This window comes from Bicyclus anynana, chromosome 22, assembly GCF_947172395.1.
Source record: "Bicyclus anynana chromosome 22, ilBicAnyn1.1, whole genome shotgun sequence".
Lineage (NCBI taxonomy): Eukaryota > Metazoa > Arthropoda > Insecta > Lepidoptera > Nymphalidae > Bicyclus > Bicyclus anynana.
Window position 1 is genome coordinate 12,622,345 of NC_069104.1, and position 23,355 is coordinate 12,645,699.

The 23,355-nt window shown below is 37.6% G+C and overlaps 2 long non-coding RNA genes across 2 annotated transcripts; both read left to right on the forward strand.

The window, feature by feature from the left end:
* The first annotated feature begins 842 nt into the window (after positions 1-842).
* On the forward strand, positions 843-2,007 carry LOC128199351 (uncharacterized). The gene is made up of 2 exons (XR_008252001.1): positions 843-956; positions 1,033-2,007. It is a non-coding gene; the product is annotated as an uncharacterized LOC128199351 (long non-coding RNA).
* Positions 2,008-6,171: 4,164 nt separating this feature from the next.
* On the forward strand, positions 6,172-23,100 carry LOC112057685 (uncharacterized). The gene is made up of 3 exons (XR_008251998.1): positions 6,172-6,676; positions 18,105-18,265; positions 19,574-23,100. It is a non-coding gene; the product is annotated as an uncharacterized LOC112057685 (long non-coding RNA).
* The last annotated feature ends 255 nt before the right edge of the window (positions 23,101-23,355 follow it).

Sequence of the window (23,355 nt, forward strand, 5' to 3'; positions counted from 1 at the left end):
TCCCAGTAGAAGCATTTCGTTATCAAGTTAGCGAGCATGCGTGGGCACGGGATGTTTTGGTCCAATCGGCTGCTTCTGGTAATGCTGGCTTGCACAATTTGATACCTCTACATGGGGAACCATAGACACATTAATAAGAAGGTAATAGAAACGGCGTGTACGGTTGAATTTGTGACCACGAAGAACATACCTAGGTAATACTAACACGTACTGCAGGGCTAGCACGGGCAAGGGAGAAATTTATCCACGGGGAGAGGATAAAACGTTTATCCCCCACACTCGTTTTATCCACTCACCGCGCATGGGCACGCCGGTGGATATAATATCCCCGGTGGATAAACGGAGGGAAAGACTTGTCAACCCATTTGTATATATCTTATAAATTGGCATTAGGTATATTAATAGTCCGAAATAAACGTAAATTTGATAATATTTGGTTATTTTGTGCATATTATTTATCTGTTTTCTGTTGGCATTGTTTTGTTTGGTGATTGTTTTTTGCGGTGGTTTGTAGTAGGTATCTATAGTATCTATCATACTAGCGGACCCGGTCAAGCTTCGTTGTGACATAAGTGCACTTATTCTCTATCCCTACTCTACCCTTCTTTACCTCTACCCCTACCCTACCCCTGCCCTACCCCTGCCCTACCCCTGCCCTACCCTACCCCTACCCTACCCCTACACTACCTCACCACTACCCCACCCCTACCCTACCCCTACCCCACCCCTACCCTACCTCTACCCTACCCCTACCCTACCCCACCCCTACCCCCCGCCTCCCCCCCTAGTCGTTAGTCAGTGGATATAATGGGTGGATAAAAATTTTATCCCTTGCCCATGCTAGCCCGGCTGATGGGCGAATGACTCAGAGAAACTTTAAGCATCTGAGGTGGGCTTGTTTCCAACAATTGGTAAATGTTTGTGTGGTAAACTTGGAACATGGATGTTTGTGTGATGTAAGTCTGAATGGTTTATATGTTTATTTTAATCACGTTTACCAATAAGTACTTACCCATTTTTTTTTCTTTTCAGGGTTCAGAACGTACGTAGTATAAAAATCCAAAAATTGACCATGACTACCCTTTTTCTCTGAAACTACTGCATATAAAATTTTGAACAAAATACAGAAATTAGCTTTTAACTCAAAAATTTCCGGAAAATTATAAAATTCAGAAATTTTTAACTATGAAAGTCACTTTTTGGGGGCAAGATGGAAAACACAAAAAAAAGTTTTCAAACTGCATCATGCGACACATCAAATTAAAGGTCTTGATGTAAGGATTTTAAAAATATTGTTTTTGTTATAAATAGTTTCCAAGTTATTCAAGAAAATATACCAGGAGAAAGGGGGGGGGGGGGTCTTTTCTCCGAAACTACTAAACTTAAAATTATAATTTTAATTCAATTAAAAAAAAACAACACAGAAGTTAGCTTTCTACGTGAAGATTTGAACGTTGAAATACAGAATGTTTTTGTCATTTTTTTACGCGCGAAGAACCGGAAAACCTCAAAAATATACAATTTTATAATATGAAGGCCACTTCTGGGGGGTAAGATGGAATACACAAGAAAAAGTTTTTTTAACTACATCATGTGACACATCGAATCAGAGGCATCGGTGAGAGGATTCTAAAAACATACGCCAACGTAGAGCCCTGTTGAGTCTCCTGTGGACTCTTGGGGACCCCCTGGACCACTTTGGAAATCAATGCTCTAGAAGTCTAGAGCCAAGGTATCCGTCGGTCACACGTGGTACACGCCATTTCTATTGCCTTGTTATTCCGATTTCTATGGTGTGAACGCTGTGTCAGTTAAAACGAGATAAGTCAGCTAATGTACTCTGTATCAGACATGTTTTTTCATATTTCGGCACAGATTTAAATAAATCTGTGGTGTGATGTAACTATTCTTTGTATTTCGGTATTATGTCCAGGAAAACATGAAAAAAAAATTATACGTTGACAAGTTATTTAAATGGTCTAAGGTTGACAATAATTGTGGATCTGATGTTGATTTTTTATTTTGTTTTTTTATATAAGTAAAAGTTAGCCCTGACTAAAATCTCACCTGATGGAAGCCTGCCATCAGCCAGACTTGGACCAATAAAAAACCTCAATCGACCCAGCCGGGAATCGAACCCAGACCTCCGTCTTGTAAAAATCTTGGTGTAGATGCGCTGTTTCAGAACGTCCCGCTATTTTCATAAAGACCGAAAAACGAATACTCATGCATACCTGTTGTACCTTACAGACCGAAATCTAGTTTTCGGCTGAAATAAGTAGGGCGGTAGTACTTCCCCAGACTAACACAGTAACAAAGAGTCCTACTACTAGTAAATCTTTTATAGTTATTTAGATTTTGCGTCGACGAAAACTTGTGTGCAAAAATTTCATCGGAATGACCACTTTATGCTTTCTCGGAACCGATGCCAAGACGAGGTCTCTGAGCTGCCGATAACAAACTTATTTTCGACTTACTAGTTATAGTATTAAGGTGTAATTCAGCTTGCAGATTTAAATCCCATTTTGCAAAACCATCCTAAGCCCTTCTTTTGTTCTAAGTTGGCCGAAATTCACCGCTCGATTTAGTTTGCAAAAAGTCGTAGGTATCAATATTACATCTATTATGTATAGATCTATGGCCTAGGGCTGTCACTTTATAGTTATTTGTTTTTTTACTAAGTTTGACCAGTTTTTCGATTTAAGCAGGTTGCATAATCGTTCGTATCAACATTACTTTGTCACTTTAGTCTATATAGATATTTTTTTATTGAAATTGCACTATTAAATATTTTTTATATTATCGTAATAATTTACAAGCAGTGAGTAGTTAAGTAGAATTCTCTGACATTCAGAAATGTAACTAAATTGACTTGACTTGATTGATTTTTATAAGAATGCTTTATATCTTAATGGAAAAATACGATATTAATCTATGTTTTTTTTGTCTCTCCCCAGAAATGGATTACAGACGTCTCCATTATTCGTTTGTAATTTTGGTTATTAATAATAAAATAATCTAGTACGTATGCCTATCTTCGATTACTGGAACCGAAATAATTCAATCGATTTTATGTCACACCGTTTAGTTTCAATGAGAAATGTTAAAAAATGTATATTTATATTGAAATCAATAAATAAATAAAAATTAAAAAAAAAAAAAAATTCCGGCTTAACCACTGCACCGATATTGGTGCACAAAATATAAAAAAAAACAAGAATTGAGGGCGCCACAAATAAAATAGGAGAAATTTGTACCAATATAATATGTACCGCAACCCAGAAGTTTTTTATTTTTCTGGTTAGGCTGTATATGGATAGACTTTTATATAGGAAGATAAAAGATTTTTTGGCAAAAAAAAAATTTTGGCAACCCTAGCAGTTTCTAAGCATACTCTCAGTGAATGAACAGGTATTTAGAATCCCAAGTTGTAAAACTTACCTGGCCTCATAAAAGGTGTTGGTACCTAGAACTGTATCTGGTAATGAGGTGCAAAGAGGGCATTTTTTTAATCTCCTAAATATTATCAAACTTAGGCAGGTAGCTTATTTGTTATCTGCCTATTCTAAGAGGTGGCCTACTTTAAATTACTAGTGGACGCCCGTGACTTCATCCGCGAGAAAATCGACAGAATTCTTTTTGTACGTGCCCATAAAATAAGTAAGTATTAAAAATTATTCTTAAAAGATTGATATGAGATAGATAGGTCTATATAACAGGAATAAGAGCAGCGTTTTGGATAAAAGCTTCCAGAAGGTTTGACTTTATCGACAATTCCGCGACTTAAAGCCCTAAATAAGCCTGTGTGTTAATCTAGAGTAAAACCTATTTCCATTCCAAATTTCAGTCAAATTGCTTCAGTAGTAGCGGCGTTAAAGAGTAACAAACATCTAAACAAATTTTCGCGTTTATAATATTAGTAGGATTTTGTTAATAATATGAATTAGCACAAAATCTAGACAAATTATAATATATAAAAACCTTTCTCAAAATACACTCTATCTGTACCTATTCGTATATTGCTGAAAATCGCGTGAAAATAAAAAATGACAATTCATAGAAATAGCATTTACAGTCTTTATGAATACCGGAGGTTCCAACACAAAATCTATTTATTGGAGTCACTTAATAACCAACAAACGCTGACCTACAATGCTCATGGATATAGCAAAGTAACTTGTAAACAAATAAACAGTTAGATATGTCAAATAACACAATGCCATTAGCAATAACTTAACAGACGGCCACTTTAGATATTTTTGTAGATAGGAATTTCAAACGTGCAAGAGAAAACCTTTGCTTCTAACAAGGGCATAACTTTAATAACTTTTACTGGCGGCACCATGACTTTCTAGCGAGCTTAAAGTTATGCTTTATTAATTTAACTTAAGGTTAAGTTCATTATACCAAACACTAAAGCTCCTGACACTCGCATTTATACTATTACATTGCTATTATGTCGTAATTTTAGAGTTGGGTAAGTTTCTTTTTATATGAAGCCACGAACAATTATTTTTTTCTACACTCAATAAAATAACTCTTGAGACACGTAGATTTTAGCACAGAATTTTAAGTTTTTATGACCTCCAATGCACAGTGATATGCGCGGTGGGCTTACAAGACGGAGGTCCTGGGTTCGATCCCTGACTGGGCCGACTGAGGTTTTCTTACTCGGTCCAGGTTTGGCTGGTGGAAGGCTTAGGCCATGGCTAGTTACCACCCTACGGGCCCTAGGCAAGCGCTAAGGGATTGTAAACAATATAAAAATACTATTATTTAAGTTTCGAGAGACACGCATCTGAAATGCTTAAATATAGTAAAAATAAACGAAACATAAAAAAAACAACTAAACGATGTTAAAACTAATACAGGTGATTAGTGACAACCCTAATTACAAAGTACCAACCGTTAACCTGTAATAATTAATAATAATTATACCTAATCATAATATTAGGTATTTATTTTTATGACCTACAAAATAAGGATATTATCATTGATTATAAAACAAATTACAATAGGTACCTAATTAGAAATAACATAACACCAAACTTAACGGAAAAAACAAATAAACATTAGAAATTAGAATTCATTCAAAGGATTGTCCCCACGTGGTGTTTGTTGTTTTAATTTTGGAAAAGATCCTTGGATCCCGCTCTGTAGTCTATACCTTGGTCCTTGAGTGTTTTGCGTTTCGGTTTCGGCAGGCAGGTAGGACGAGATGATCAACGAACCGTTTCGGGTTGCCAGCGCAGGATTTTATTTTGCCAATTTTTTACCATTTTCCAAAAAAATTTGGCAAACAAAAACCATTTCTTTTTGAAAATTTTAACTTGACCCATGCCATCATAAAACTGTAACTGCCTTTGAAAACAATAATTTTAACTGGCTTTATGGTTCTGCGTTCTAGCCTTTTAGAGCCTATTGTATTATATTAGAACATTTGGTTTCAAACAAAAATTATGTCTTAATTATTTGTTGATTACCAAATAGAGGGATTGCAAATAAATAATTTGAATTTGATTAAGACGTATGTATCCAAAACAAAAAAAAAATAAAGTTTAAAAGTAAGGCTAAAACTAAAAATCCAAACTTTTACAATTTGGATTAAATTTTTACAACAGTGAAATACTTTTATCAAGGTTTAAATAATTAATACAGTAGTACTGAGTGTGAATTCACGTGTAAACGCTAGTGTGCTAAAACTGCAAGATTTGTAACATGGTAAAAATACAAAGATAATTATAATCAAGTGACTCTGACCTAAAAGTCGTATGGGGTCGTCGCATATAGCTTTTATTTTTATTCCTTACTTGATTATAATATTGCTAGAAGGCAGTGCTATAAGGTCGACCACCTTTGCGATGAATGGTTATTTTTACATACTATGCATGATGTAGAGCAACCTTGTACATAAATGACCACTCTCGAGGTGATCAACGCGAAAAGCTCTTATGAACGATTAACTTATAGTTATAAGTATTAAAATACGTCATAACGTCACGACACGTCGCAAACTCGAGATAGCGTGTCAAGGAGTACAACTTTTACGTGCGCTAGTCTAGCGGTCTTTATTGTTAATTTTCCCACGTCATGGGGAGAGTTTGTGCTCGAACAACTCAGCCGGGAAGTTAAGGAACCATTTCCCAGAACGATAAAGGGCCGGGGGGAGTGTATGGCGAGGGGAGGGGGAGCGACAGCTGCGCGCGCGTCGCTCTCCCCGCGCCGCCGCACTCCGCCATCGATCGTCGCGCGCGCAGCACGTACGCAGCGCCTCGAGTTAACGTTCGCGAGTTCATGAACAATCAACAAAGTTTATTCAATGGAGTCGACGTGTTGAGAAGCTCTCGTCGTCAGGGGCCCGGGTGGCTGGGTCGTGATTGGCGCTATATTCGGTTAGCGAGCGATATTGCACCAGTCCCGGCCTATCCAAACGGGCCCGGCCTTCGGAGACCGCTACATGGCTACAAGACAGCATCCGCGGCGCGCGGTCCCGTTACCCGGCCAGTCTCGACGGTCGTTCACTGCGCAGGCCTCGCATAGGGCGTGATTCGGTGTAACTGTTGTGTTAGCTATCAAATTGCACCAATCCCGGCCTGCATGCGGTCAATGCTGGTGAGAGTGTTGTCTTTGTGTGATGCCGACTGGCCCGGCAGTGCACGTGGCGGTGACAATCCAGGTAAAACTACAGATAACTCTTTGGCTCATCACTTAGAACACAAAACACAACAATATGAGCACCTTTAAATGTCGCAAACACACTTTAAAAGCACAAAGCTCACTCGTAAGGATACCCACATTAGCGAAATGCATGCTATCAACAAAGCGCGTAGCACTACATAACTTGCGCCTTGTGACATTGTCTTTGTTTTCTTGCTACAACTTTGTAGTGCAACTTATTGAGATAGATTGAAGTTAAACTATAATAAACTCTAAAGAATGCCAATTTTAGTAACATCCTAATTGTAATAACTTTCTATAATGCAGCTTTTTGAAAAAGATTGTACACAACACAGAATAATGATAAATAATTAAATAGTAGGTATGAAATTAAACTTTACAATTTACATCCAGGGTTGCCAATATATATTTCGCAAAATTGCCAACTCTAAAAAATGCCAATTTTTGTAACATCCTAATTGTAATAATAACTTTGTAGTGCAGCAGAAAAGATTAAACACAACACATTATAATGATAAATAGTATGAAATTAAACTTTACAATTTACATCCAGGGTTGCCAATATATATTTCGCAAAATCGCCACAAATCGAACCCTAATTTCCCAAATTACGGAAAGAGATATCAGATACTATCCTTAAAATAGAATAAAGTTAAATTAATGCAGATTGCAGTTTGTATTTAAATTTATTAGGGTTGCAATTTGATATTGTTGAATCACCCTGATTTTATGGGGTCTATAATAGTAGTCATTACGTGTCGTTTGTGTGTAGTATTTTTACTAATAATATAATGTTGTGTCAGTGTCATTTGCTGATTATATGGGCAATAAATGCATAATTTTAAAATGCGCATAAAACAAATCCCCTCAATTGGGGAATGGTTCATATTAGAGTTGATATTACCCGCAATTTGGGGAATTTCCCACAAATTCGCAACACTGTTTAAATTACTATTATCAGCCCATTAGTACAGTTTACAGCAGGCCCAGGCCTTTCTCCATAAAGAAGAGAGGATATGGAGCTTTTACCCACCACTTCCAATGCGGATTGGCGGGACAAAATTATACTAACTGGGCGGTATTCATTAGTTAAGACGCGGGGTTTCCAACGCACGTAGTTATTCCAATTCCGGAGGGATTCCGGGATAAAAAGTATATACATATGTATAAGTATGTTGCTCTATCTTCTCGTGAAAGTCCCATTAAAATCGGCTCAGCTGTTTCGAAAATTACCCCTGAATAAGACAGAATTTTTTTAAGTTGTTTTATTATAGTGTAAATAGGTAGGCTAACATAAGCGCTTGAGAAAACGGCGCAGTGGTATAAGCGGTGGATTTACAAGACGGAGGTCCTGGGTTCTAGGTCTGGCTTCATCCCATAGTTACCACCCTACCGGCAAAGACGTACCGCCAAATGATACCTATAGCGTTCCGGCACGATGTCGTGTAGAAACCGAAATTGGTGTGGATTTTCATTCTACGCCTAACATGTTAGCCCTCAATGATAATTTTGTTAGCCTTTCATAAATCACTTACCACTTTGACGGCCTCCGTGGCGCAGTGGTATGCGCGGTGGATTTACAAGACGAAGGTCCTGGGTTCGATCCCCGGCTGGGCCGATTGAGGTTTTCTTAATTGGTCTAGGTCTGGCTGGTGGGAGGCTTCGGCCGTGACTGGTTACTCTACCGGTAAAGACGTACCGCCAATCGATTTAGCGTTCCGGTACGACGTCGTGTAGAAACCGATAGGGGTGTGGATCGTCTTCCTACTCCTAACAAGTTAACCCGCTACCATCTTAGCTTACATCATCACTTACCATCAGGTGAGATTGTGGTCAAGGGCTGCTAACATCGAGAGTGTTACGAACGAAGTTGCCAAGCTATATAGTATAGTTTTGTTCTTGCGATCACCTAATATGGTTATTTCAACTAAATGACCCTGACAAACACACGAGGTACGCGCGCTTAACGGACATGGGGAGTAAGCTGGTGTGTTACAAAAAATGTAATCGGGCGAGCCGAACGGACGTAGAAGTTTTAGTTCGTGTGATCTAAAGTACACTAGTTTTGAACGAAATTACGCTATTTAACAGTTTTTAGATAACGCTACAACTACTACACAAATGCCACTTAATGTAAAATGATAATGGGGATGATGACTAGGTTTGTATATATTATTTTTTATGATACCTTCGGGTAAATAAGGTCAATGTTAACTAATTTATACATAAAATGCAAAGATTGTCTGGATATTTGCAAAATAAATAAGATTATAAAATTTCAAAATCTATTGAATTTTTTTTATCGTAATTAGATTTTTTCATACAGTTTTAACTTCCTTACATTAGATGTGACATTTTTCAATAAATAAACTATAAACATAAACGCACAAATAACAAAGATATTAGTAATTTTGTTTGAACGTCCATACAAACCTAACGATCAGCGAGCCACCGACGTCACTAAATCGTGCCATTTTGTATGGAGCGTTATTCAGAACTTCTTTAAATCCCTGTAGCTCCGAAAGTAACGATCGCAGATACCCTGTTACTTTTACAAAATTGCTTTGCTATTAGTATACTTTTAATTTATATACAATTTAAAAAACTGTCATCATCCCTATTATGTAAATCCGTTGAAAAATCAATGTTGGATAATCGAAAAACGAAAACACGTAAAAAAATATAGACATAACTACTCTGCAGGCCTAGTTTTACTCTTGACTCCAGGGGTCACCAAGCCCCTACAAGTAAGGAAGTATAAGGTATTTTCAAAACCGGTTATACCGTTTTTAATTCTACACCAAAACCGGTTTTTGTTGGTAATATCGATCAGTTTTATATTAATATCACTAAATTTATTTTAATTGCCAAAGCATAAGTTTAAATAATGTGTCAAAACACATTTTATAAACCAAGCTTATTATACAAGTAATTAATTACAAAGAAAAGATGCTTGAAGCCAATTGAATCTGCTTTCATCTTCATAAGAATTAATTAATGTATGTAAACATTAACACACTTAAAAGAGCAACTGTTGAGTTTATTGCCAGCTTTTCTAACGCTAGCCACTTACCATCCGATAAGCCCTCATGCCTGCAGCGCCAACGGTTTGACGTCCGATAAAACTGATGGTCGCGATCGGCATGATGTTATATACATCACGACCGACACACGATCAGTTTTATCGGCTGTGAGGCTGTGTGAGCTTACATGAAATAAATGTTTTTTTTTGTCAAAAGAATCTGCTATTAAAATTAAATTTAAATTAGCACAGACTTACTGTGCCAATCGGGTCAGTTAGTAGTTAAGTAACTAAAACTTTTGAGAAAGTTTTTGTTTATCGGTGATTCATATTCTGTAGTAGGCAACGATATTTTTTACTACAGATGTGTTACGTGCCTACAAAATCATCACAAAAAGTGATCAGAATTTACAGTACGACTAGCTGACACCGCGCGATTTCACCCGCGTGGACCCCGTTCTTGTAGGAATACGGGGATAAAATATAGCCTATAGCCTTCCTCGATAAATGGGCTATCTAACAATGAAAGAATTTTACAAATAGGGCCAGTAGTTCCTGAGATTAGCGCGTTCAAACAAACAAACTCTTCAGTTTTATAATATTAGTATAAATTATTAATTCCAGTCAGTAAAATGACAAGTGCAACTGTCACTGGAATGTCATTTTACTGTCTGGAATTCATTTTAATTAAGATTAATCGTATGTACGATTATTAATTCCAGTGGAACTGGAAACTGGAATTATTAATCGTATTATAGTTACTTCACTAAGCGCACACATACACAATTATGGGTTTCAAAATTCATTTATTTCAAGTAGGCTCAGTTTACAAGCACTTTTGACACGTCAGTTGACTATTTGTAAAGATTCTACCACCGGTTCGGAAGGCTGGTTCTGCTGAGAAGAAACCGGCAAGAAACTCAATAAAGTTTTACTTCCTGTGTGAAGGTGGAAGCTGATCCAATGGCCTCCAAGCATCTTTATCATTGAGGAACTCATCAATGGTAGTAACCTCGACTAAGCAAATTTTTTTTGACACATTGCTTTTTTTATTTTATTTATACATTAAAGCTATGCATTGGCAGGTCCATCACAGTCTTGGGATCTTGTTATAGTCTATGAGTACACCTAAACCTTCAAAAGATTTTTTTACTCTTTGGAGACGATATGCAGAAATAACTAACCTTTTTTAAACCCGGTTTAATTCCTTTAATACCTATATTGATGTATATACAGTTTTTACAGTTCCTGAATACACAACCTCGACATTCTACACAATATTTAGGTGTTATTTGTTTAAATAAACTTTCGTTGTTTACTATGCGACTCAATTAAATTAGGACAATTAGCCGCTTCGCGCCAGTGACATCTCTGTTATTATAAAATCTTTGGTAGTAGGTAGGTATTTGGTGGAACATTTTTGTAAGCGCTGACTGGAGCGATCGAGCAACTCTGCAGACCGGTTCGCGAAAATGTATCACGGCTCGCATCGCATAGCTTCGCTGGTCTTTGGTGCCGAGTAGTGCGCAGTTCACAGTAATATTTAGTGGTAGAGAGATTCTGTGTTAGTTAGTTCAGGAAACGTATTTTTCGACGACGGCGAATCTAAAACACGTGTTAAATGTGCCTGTAATGTCATCGACAACTAGGGTTGATAATTTTTTTTCAGAAAAAAATATATTTTTCAGATTTAGTTATAAAAAGAATATAGGTAGGTCGTTTAAATATATTATCGTATTTTATTTATGGAATAAGCAAAAAACCGATAGGTAGTTATATAAAAAAATAGTTTAGTTCTGAAATAAGTGTGTAAATAATTTTTCATGGTTTCATACCGATTGACGAGTTTTCTAAGTAAAATAAATGATATAATGTATAAGTATTTATGAAGTAGATATATTAAATAGTAAACTGGAATCACTTTTTTTTCAACTATTTTAAATTATTTAACTAATTCTCTTATTTTAGAAAACTGTTAATTTGTGGTGGCTGTGATGATCCGCAATTCCCATAGTTATCAACTAAAGCCAGTTTGCAAGCACTTATCTGTCGGTTTGTAGTGACTATTAAATGACCACCAGTTCGGAAAGAAAGATTTTAGGTAGAAATGTTGCAGGGGGTCCACCGGAACCAACAAAATTTTGAAAGTGGTCTTTGAAAAAACAAAGTTTGGGAACCTCTGCTCTAGAGTCTAAAGAGTATGGTTGTCCGGTCTAAAGTGTAGACCGAAGACAGCAATGCTGTTTAGCTGCAGACTAAGACAGTACTTTGCCTGATGAACTTCAATTCAAGGAGCTCTTGTACTTTTAAAAGTAAAAGTTAGTATGAAAAGTCCTCAACCGATTGATTTGCAACTTTGCATACGTTTAGTATTCTGTATGGTTAGCATTGTGACGTCATTCAAAATCCAATATGGCGTCACGAAGATGACGAACGTTATTTTTCACCGACTTCATAAAAGTAGGAGGTTCTCAATTCGATGGATTATGTTTTTTTTAATATTTGTTATCTCAGAACTTTACTATCGATGAATTTTCTTTTGTTTGAAAGGGTTTCTGTATAAATTATTGGTTCTATAGAGTTCTCACAAAATTCGGTTCTTACATACTCAGGATAAAACTTTTACAGGCGCGGTGCCTGTAAAAGTTTTTAGTTTTTAGAGTAGTGTAGGTAAATGAGACCCTTCCAGAAAACAATAAGTAAAAAGTCCAAGTTTAGTAGAAGGCTTCGGTTAAAATAAGTTTGTTCAAGTGACTTGCACGCTATGAAACTCAACTCTCAATGCGCCTCCCAAAGTGTGGAACCCTCGTAACTTTAATTTTTCGACCAATTATTATAACCATTATCTAATGATATTAACTGACGTTTCGAAAGTGCTTGTAAACTAAGCTTAATTGAAATAAATGAAATTTGACTTTGATTTGCCTGGAATACCAGTAGGCTTCACATGCGACCAAACGACCTATCTCTTGCAGAGAAATAGACAAATGTCAACAAGTAGCGGGGCAACCGGAAATATGGCTATCTCGTCTTAACGTAACGAAAGATATCGACATTTTGTCTATTTCTCGTCACGATATGGCGTTTGGTCGCATCCTAAGCATACAGGTTATAGCTTGACCAATTCGTGCGTAACACTGCCGATGGTTCGCGGGGTTCGGGAGGGGGGTACCTATGCTTCGCGTGCTCGACTTCACACTCGCGCAGTCTTTCTCCCCGTCGCCCGCATATCATGGGCGTGTCAACAACGAATTTGCCAAGCTATGGTTAAACTATTGCTTTAAATATTTTTTATTGTAGGTACATATAAAATAAAATAAAAAATAAAAAAGCCTTTTATTTCTTGCATAATTTTTTACAGAATTTATGTTAGTAATCTAGATTAATTTGGTTATTAAAAACTTAAATTATGTTAGTACATTAATAGTTTATTTTTATTACGCAAGAACCCCAGAATGGGTGAAGGCCTCCTCCAAAGATGTCCAATTTCCCCTGTCCTGCGCTATTTGATACCAATATGGGCCAGCTGTTTTTTTAATTTCGTCTTCCCACCTTGTCAATGGTCTTCCTCTGTTTCTTTTGCCTATTGTACATATAACATTTAAATGTTTTCCGTAAAGGAATTGGACTGCACGCTACGGAATGTCTCGGTACTTCGTACAAAGAGTCGCCGTGGGGTATGATTCACTCGTGGGCTCAGAGTTAAGAGCTAACAAACCGTTATGATTCAAATTACAACAGTTGAACAGCTGTCGAGTTGCGCTTGCGGTACTACATGAGTAGGGTGGCTATGCTGCCATGTTTTCGCGGGACTGTCCCGTTTTAGTATATCCGAAAAGTGTGGAAAAATAATCATAATTGTACAGACTGAGAGACTGTGCGAAATTCTGTTCCCGTAAAACTCCGCAGAAATCTCGCGGGAACCGTGGATTTTACCGTGATAATTACTTATAAATTATGCTCATACTTACCAAAATTTATCAAAATCCGTACAGGGAATTAGCAGTGAAAAGGCAACACAAACATACTACCTGCGGAATAACAAAATAAAAATGGCGGAATATCGAAATAAAAAGTAGCCTGAGTTACTACTTATAACATCAACTATCTGCCAGCCATCTGGCACATTGTTGACAGATAGACAATAATAAAAATAAAGAATTTAATAAATAAGTACCGTAAATACTTTCATAATCTATACTAATATTATAAAGCTGAAGAGTTTGTTTGTTTGGTTGAACATGCTAATCTCAGGAACTACTAGTCCAATCTGAAAAATTTTCAGTGTTAGATAGCCCATTTATCGAGGAAGGCTATAGACTATGTATTCCTACGGGAATGGAAACCACGCGGGTGAAATCGCACGGCATCAGCTATATACATAATATAATGTGTAAAGATACGTAAGCAGACACTTACCGCCCTACCGGTAAAGACCACCAAGCGATTTAGCGTTCTGGTACGACGTTGTGTAAAAACCGTCAGAGCATTGACTACATCATCAAAGGCAAACTCGTCAAAGAATAAAAAAAACATCATTTGCTTGTTGATAAACTTTCCACATCTAGTTTGGCTTTAGTATAGTAGTATGGCGGCAACATTTCCCGAAACGAGCTCTGACTAAATTAGCCTTCATTTTGGGTTGCTATAGTCGGGTAAAACGAGACAGTCTCGCGCAGAGCGTGACGCGTGGTCACGTTATACATACCTAAACTTATCTTCAATCGTGTACGGCGCTTGAACGGTAAAATACAACTCGTTTTATATCCCATAGATGTGGCGCTGGGACGTTTACCCGACTCAATATTACCGTGGCATCTGGTGGCTTCGGCCGTGGCTAGTTACCACCTTTCTGATAAACTTGTTAGGAGTTGGATGAAAATCCACACCCTTTTCGGTTGCTACACGACGTCTTACAGGAACGCTAAATAGCTTGACGGTCCGTCTTTGCTGGTAGGGTGGTAACTAGCCACGGCTGAAGCCAGACCTAGACCGATTAAGAAAACCTCAGTCGACCCAGTCGGGGATCGAATCCAAGACCTCCGTCATGTAAATCAGATTCTTTATGAGATTATTACCTTTACACCAGTGCCTAGTAGGAGTTTTCAATGTTTTCATACGGTACTATCGCGTTAACGTAAACGCGAATTTAAGTGGATTTCAAACAGTAGTGTAGTAGTGCCACTAGATGGCGTTGTTTCAATTCCTTAGAAATTCGCGTTTACGTTAACGCGATAGTCACAGTAACAAACTGCCACTAGGTCCTGATTTTCTTTAAAATATGCTCATGTATTTATGAACATTAGTAGTAAGTATGTCACAGCCCGCCCAGTGATGGGTCGCTATCTTAGATCAACAAAGGATATCCATCGGTATATCGACTCGCACTGTTTGCGCACGGAACATTAAACGAAGCCTTTGTGACGAAAACTATGCTATCTATACCAAAGATTCAATACTATTAGATATGTCATTAACACGTAGAAACTGAGACGCATAAAGGTGGCTAATGGGGATGACGACTAGACTAGACTAGACTATGTTTGAATAAATTGATTTTTATGATACATTCGGGTAAATAAGATTAATGTTAACTAATTTATATATAAAAAGCAAAGATTGTCTGGATATTTGCAAAATAAATAAGATTATAAAATTTCAAAATCTATTAATTTTTTTTTATCGTAATTAGATGAAAATTCATACAGTTTTAGCTTCCTTACATTAAATGTGACATTTTTCAATAAATGAACTATAAACATAAACGCACAAATAACAAAGATATTAGTAATTTTGTTTGAACGCCCATACAAACCTAACGATCAGCGAGCCAACGACGTCACTAAATCGTGCCATTTTGTATGGAGCGTTTTTAAGGGATCCGCGGCAGCGCCGCAAATCTGACCCTTTAAATCCCTGTAGCTCCTAAAGTAATGATTAATTTATATACAATTTAAAAAACTGTCATCATCCCTATTGTCTTCATTTCATTTATTTGTCATGTAATTTATTGTAGAATCCGGTCCGGAGCATGTTCCTCCAACTTCTCAGTTGTGTGCATTTTAAGAGATTAAATATCACGTGTCTCAAACGGTGAAGGAATAACATTGTGAGGAAACCTGCATACCACATATTTTCTTGATTCTCTGCGTGTGTAAAGTCTGCCAATCCGCATTGGGCCAGCGTGGTGGACTATTGGCCTAACCCTCTCATTCTGAGAGGAGACTCGAGTGAGCCGAATATGGGTTGATAATGATGATGATCATGACCTGTATTTATAATATTCAGGAAATTTCCGAGACACTTGGTTCCATAAATTGATTCGATTTTGATTAGGAAGACGGAGACGAGGGGGGGGGGGTTTAATCTACAACCTCACCACTTATCAACCAGGGGTTTGAGCAGGTTAAAATGTTGCTGTAAAAAATATTATTAAATATGAAAGTCAATTACACTGTATTTCAGATAGCATGGGTACGGTGACAGACGTTCATAATACTATTATCGTGTAACGCGGCAAACTTTCAAGAGTCAAAAGAACTGTCACCCGCACCATCCTACATGTACGTGAAAGGAAACTACGGAACCACACGCTTGCTTGGTTAACCTTGCTTAGTTTTTAAATAAATTACGTATCAAAACAAGTTAACCGATTAAAGTTAAGTCCTCAGTTAACACGTGCAAGTTAGTTAAAAGTGAAACATGGACGCTCTGGTGGTTTCATGTCAAGGTCCACATCCCACACTTACGTAGGTACGTGTAACTACTGCATAACTGTCTTTTTTTTAATAATGCTTGCGTGCATTCGTGAATTAATCAGATCAGTTCAGTTAGCAGGGTTGCCAGCAGGAAAAAATATAATTTATTTCAGGGGAAAACTAAAAGCTTCTAATATTGTCGTTATCAACCCATATTCGGAGCTCGGGTCTCCTCTTAGAATGAGAGTGCTTAGGCCAATAGTCCACCACGCTGGCCCAATGCAGATTGGCAGACTTCACACACGCAGAAAATTAAGAAAATTCTCTGGTGTGCAGGTTTGCTCACGATGTTTTCCTTCACCGTTTGAGACACGTGACATATAATTTCTTAAAATGCACACAACTGAAAAGTTGGAGGTGCATGCCCCGGACCGGATTCGAAACCACACCCTTCGGAATCGGATGCAGAGGTCATCCACTGGGCTATCACGGCTTCTAATATGCACTAGCTTACTCGATAAGCTCTGTTCCTGCAACTATCACACTAATATTATAGAGGCGAAAGATTGTGTGTAAGTGTGTGTGAGTGTGTATGTTGTGTAAGTGTGTATATTTGTTCCTCCTTTACTGAAATTTGAAATGGAAATAGATTTTACTCTGTATTACACATAGGCTACTTTTCATACCGGAAAAATCTATGGTTCCCGCGGGATTTGTAAAAAACAGAATTCCACGCGGATGAAATCTCGGGCGTCCGCTAGTACTACATAAATCATAAAATTTTGATTAAAAATCGGGGGTAGGAGGGCGAAAAATACTTTACTTTTGGTAGATATATTCAAACGTAGTCATCATCCCCATTGGAGTATCGGTAATATTGATCATATTTAAAAGATATGACAAATATTCTTAAAAAAAAAACCGTCACACTTTATTTTTATACATATATCCTGTGTCAACTTGATTTGTAGATATTTAGCCTCATTTGTCTTTAATTACACCAGCAAGACACTTCAGACCAGAACAGAGCATTCATCATCATCATATAAGCCGATGGACGTCCACTGCAGGACATAGGCCTTTTGTAGGGACTTCCAAACATCACGATACTGAGCCGCCTGCATCCAGCGAATACCTGTGACTCGCTTAATGTCGTCAGTCCATCTGGTGGAAGTTCGACTACGTTTTCTAGTGCGGGGTCGCATTTCCAGCACCTTGGGACCCCAACTGGTCCATTGGCTCATTGAACTAAATGTCCCGTCCATTCAACTTAGCGACTCGTTGAGCTAAGCCAACGGCAACAGAGCGATGCTGTAACAAAAAGCTTTACTAAAATCTGTACATAACCCAACTATCTGAGCATATTTTTTTACCGTGATAGCCGTGATATCCCAGTGGATATGACCTCTGCCTCCGTTTACGGAGGGTGTGGGATCGAATCCGGTCCGGGGCATGCACCTCCAACTTTTCAGTTGTGTAATTCATTTTAAGAAATTTAATATCACGTGTCTCAAACGGTGAAGGAAAGACATCGTGAGGAAACCTGTATACTTGAGAAATTTCTTAATTCTCTGCGTGTGTCTGTCAATTCGCATTGGCCAGCGTGGTGGACTATTGGCCTAAACCCTCTCATTCTGAGACTCGAGCTCAGCAGTGAGCCGAATATGGGTTTGATAATGATGATGATAACTTACCATGTCTTTAAGTAAATTGCCAGGATGTCATCTTCAGTGTGGCAACCCTTTATGGAAGCGTTCAATTGCCAGCACCAAGCGAGAGCGGGACAAGAGATACAACACGCACGTGTTAGAGCGAGAGCGGCGAGGGAACAGCCGCCATATTGCCTTTCATTGGGCGAACGGAAGAGGTGAGGTTTTTTGTTTTCTACTAAAACGAAAGTCGAGTTCGTTATCAATTGCGTACAATAAAATAGGGTGGGTTCAAGTTTGCGACATGTCGTGGGACAAAATGTCGTTAATGTCATATATCGAGTCATTTTAACTTCCAACGTAAACAAGTTAAAATTGTAGTAGGCCCCGGCAAATAGTCTAGTCAGTCGAAATTTCACCCGCGTGGTTCCCGTTCCCGTAGGAGTACGGGGATAATATATAGCATATAGCCTTCCTCGATAAATGGGCTATCTAAACCTGAAATCAAATCGGACCAGTAGTTCCTGAAATTCAAACAAACAAACTCTTCAGCTTTATAATATTAGTATAGATGCTACAAAATGCCTACGAGTAAATACTAACGTAACCTAACCTAACCTAACCTAACCATGATGCAACACAAACTTATGATGACGTAGAAATCGTCAGAAGTAAACACGCTATCATCTTAAAGTACAGCGACTTTCGACTTTTAGTCTCACAACAAAAAGTCTTAGTTGACGCGCAGTTAAAACGAAAGTGGAGTTAGTCTACATTATCAAGTGTAGTTATAAATTACGTTCAAGTTTAACGACACGTGAAAGTTTTGTTTCCCGCGCGTTACGTTTATCGTATTATTTAGGGTTCCTCGTGAAAATAGTCAACACTTTTAATTTTTTACATTTAAACTTTACAGGTTCAATTAATCGATGAATAAAAAACAGGGCGGCACTTAAAAGGATGTATACATATATACCCAGATGGTCTATTCACTAATTTGGTTTTTATTATCAACCTCATAAAATAAACATCCAAATTCAAACCTACTGATGATATCTACCAGTAAGCACAGGATGACATTAATTGTTACATAGAATCAATTTCGTATATGTCAACTAGCATACGTCAAAGATAGTGAATTAGCTTGCTGGTCTATTCACTGATTTGGTCTTTATTACCTATTAAAATAAACATCAAATCCACTGAGAAATGTCATCTACCTACTGTATGATATCCACGATTTAACGGCACCGTATAACATTTATTGAATAAGATCTCAATTTCGTCTAATATTTCAAGTAACATACGTCAAAGTTAGTGAATTAGCCTGCTCTACCGTGCAGTGTGCTCTGGTATAGACGATGGTTCCACTTACTCAGTAATCCTAGTGTCAACGGAATATCGTGAAAAGAAAGAAGAAATACTGTCAATGAATAGCAGCGGAATCATAAATGTAGCTCTGATTGCGTAAATGTGTTAATAATACCTATCTGTATTTGTTTAATGATTATTTTGTATTATTTCAGTAAAGAAGATGAATTTTCAAGGATACAGAAAAATCCGCGAGGCTTTCCTACGGGTCATCAGTTGGACCGGATTCGTATCTACGCTCATCGAATAGAAGGCAGAGGTCATATCCACTGGACTGTCATGGCTTCCTATTCCATCTCAGAATGCAGTACCTACAAGTATACTTCAGTGAACTACCTGGAGGGAAGGATCCCATCTCCCCCCTAAACATTAACCTAATGCAAAGCTAGTAAAGTCCTAATTCCATTTACCATTCAGTCGAGTCTTTGCAATAACAATCACCATAGAGAGCAGGGTTTCTCAAACTTTAGGCTCCACGAACCCCTGTTAAAATTTCTAAATGACAGCGAACCCCTTACTAACTAATGGGGAACCCCCCCCCCCCTAAGATAAAAGACTATTGAAAAAATAAAGTACTAAATTAAAGTGATGGGTGTCCTTGTTTTTTGTCGCAAATGGTATTAATTTTGGACAATTTTAACCTTAATTCTGACTCGGTATCGGTTATCAAGACACCATTACGTAAATCTCGTCGCGAACCCCCTACCGTCAAATGCCGAACCCCTAGGGGTTCGCGTACCCCATTTTGAGAAATCCTTCCATAGAGGTATAGTGCTACAATTAGTAATGCATGCTCTCTACCTACAAAATGAATACTTTTCTTACAATAAAAACGTATTTCATAAGTTAACAAGTATTTTTGACTCGTCAAATTTGACTATTTTGAAAAAACTCAAAGGTGTGATTTGGTGAAAATTCACTGAAGAATTTTCTTGCGGTTCTTTTGAGTCTTGCTCTTGGACCTTTGCGGCGGCAGCGGGCCTCAAAATGCCAATAAATGAAAATAAAATGAGCCTCTTCCACGAAATCTACTGTAATGTAAGAGTTAGTGGGAAATTTCGAGAAGTTAGTCATTCTTGTTATATAATAACGAATCGACGTCCCGTGGTTTTATCCGCGTAGTACCCGTTCCCGTGGGAATACTGTGATAGAATATAGTCTATGACACTCCTAACTAACTAGTTTTCTAGTGGTAAAAAATTTTTCAAAATTGGTTCAGCTCATCCAGAGAGCCCCTTATAATACAACAAACTTTACCTCTTTATAATATTAGTATGTTGTTTTTAATATTAGTGTATATTAGTATGTTGTTTTTAATATTAGAGTCTCCTGTCAGAATGAGGGGTAAGGCTTAGGCTTCACACTCGCAGAGAATTAAGAAAATTCACAGGCATGCAGGTTTCCTCACGATGTATTCCTTCACCGTTTGAGACACGAGATATTTAATTTCTTAAAATGCACACAACTGAAATGTTGGAGGAGCCCTCTGAGGGCGCCTTTTTTAAATCAGATATTATTTATTTATTACTTATATTAAATAATATTTTTATCATTAAATAGTAAGTAAGTATTACAAATATCATTGTTAATTTATTTATTTCAGGCCACCATCTCTCGGACTATACGTTGAAAAAAGCTCAACCAAAACTAGTTAAGTAAATTTTTACGACAACGGTCATTACGATCTGGCGCACCGCTTTAAATGGTTTATAGTTAACATTAATTTGTAGTTAATTTGGTGATCGGTTAACAGGGTGACCAAATCCTTTATATTCGGGGGAAAATTCAGGAAGCTCCGGATGGATTTTTTTTTTTTGGAAAAATAGGCTACTTTTAGGCAAGCGTAGAAACTTTGCCAGAGTGGATCCCTAGGATTTGATAAAACGGGGGGGATACAATGATTTATTTGTACAAGTCATAATTCAACATGCATGAAATGTTAATTAATAAAATGTACCTAATACATAAGTAACTGTTGGAAAAAGCATTTTGTCTTTAATTTTTAGACATTAAATAAATAATAGTAACACAATGTGATTTTTAGTGACATAATATGGAATATTTTTTTTTTAACATACTTACATGTTGACCGAGTACTCGAAGACGCCAGAACCGATTTGGAAAAATATATTTTTTGTTTGAAAGTACTTACTTTTCAGTTGGTCTCATAATAATCATCTTAGGACCTGATGATGGGATGGGAGGGGAAATTTCGAAAACTGTAGGAGCGACCAGTGTATTCCTTAATGTTTTTTTTATTCTTTACAAGTTAGCCCTTGACCTCACCTGATGGTAAGTGATGATGTACTCTAAGATGGAAGCGGGCTAACTTGTTAAGAGGAGGATAAAAATCCACACCCCTTTCGTTTTCTACACGGCATCGTACCGGAACGCTAAATCGCTTGACGGTACGTCTTTGCCGGTAGGGTGGTACCTAGCCACGGCCAAACCTTCCACCAGCCGGGGATCGAATCCAGGACCTCCGTTTTGTAAATCCACCGCGCATACCACTGCGCCACGGAGTATTTAAAGTGCTAATTTATTTTACGGAACCCTACACTGCACGTGGTTCGACACGTACTTGGCTGTCGTAAAAAATATTTTGAAATTTATGTTTTGTTGTGGTTAGGATTTGGAAAAATCAGAGTAAAGTCGGGAATATTTACAGACAAAAATAATGGACACCCAAGTTAATCGACAGTCAAGTTAACAGGCCTTTTACAGACCTGATTGATTTCTTTTTATATTCGGTGACAGGTACAACGTTTGACTGCGAGCTCACTTGGTGGTGAATGAACACGCAGTTCGACGACCTCTGTGTCTTAGTTGGAAGTGCCTTACTGTAGAATATAGATGTCCTGGGTTTGATTCTTAGTATAGTCAATTTTTTAATATATACTAGTAGTACAAGCGGACGTCCACGATTTCGTCCGCCCTTAGACCTCCTTAATCCAGCCCTCTCGCAATCTCCGAATAAACTACCTCCCCGCCAAATTGCATCTTTGTAGGTCCACCGGTTTTGAGATTTCGTGATGAAGCCATTTCTAACAGGACTACATGAAACAACACTCTGCAAAATCTAAATCTATAAGATATTCTCACATGGCTTGAATTAATACATCACCGGCTTAGCACCGCCTTCATACTGATCAGCAGGTAGAACATATTATGATGTTATTTTTCGCTTTTTAGTTTAGTGGGTACGTTTTTAGGTTTTGAAGTCGGTTCTATTTTTTTTAATTAAAACTTTTTACAGCAATACTACTGTAAGGGATTGAACTAGATTAAAAAGCGTCGACTAGTTTAATCATATTTTTACTATTCGACCCAAATATTGTTATGGTCCAAGCTCATAAGAGCTCCCCCTTACATAAGGTATTGACCTTATCTAAGGGGGGAGGTCAGAAATATAGTTTATACTAAAAAAATAGAGTCGATTTAAATTCACATCATACCCACTTCGTCATCAACACGTCTTATTGTTGTTGTATTTAGCATCGTACAAATGTGTATGATAATTAATTAATTGTATTGCAATTTATGTACGTCAATTATATATTTATTAATAAAGTGTTATTAATACACAATTATGTTTGTGTGACGTTGATTCTGTGTATAAATTCGTATATTATTTACATTGTAAATGTCACTGGCCTATAAATAAATCTTACTATAGAATTGAGTCAGTTTTTCATTTATTTTACCTAGATATATTACCTACTACTACATAGTTTGAAAAGCCGATGGACGTTGGGGACCCAAGGTGCTGGAATGGCGACCCCGCAGTGTTGGTCGACCCCCTACCAGGTGGACTGACGATATCAAACGAGTCGCAGGGATTCGCTGGATGCAGACGGCTCAGGATCGTGATGTTTAAAAGACTACAAAAGGCCTATGTCCTGCAGTGGAAGTCCATCGGCTGATATGATGATGATGA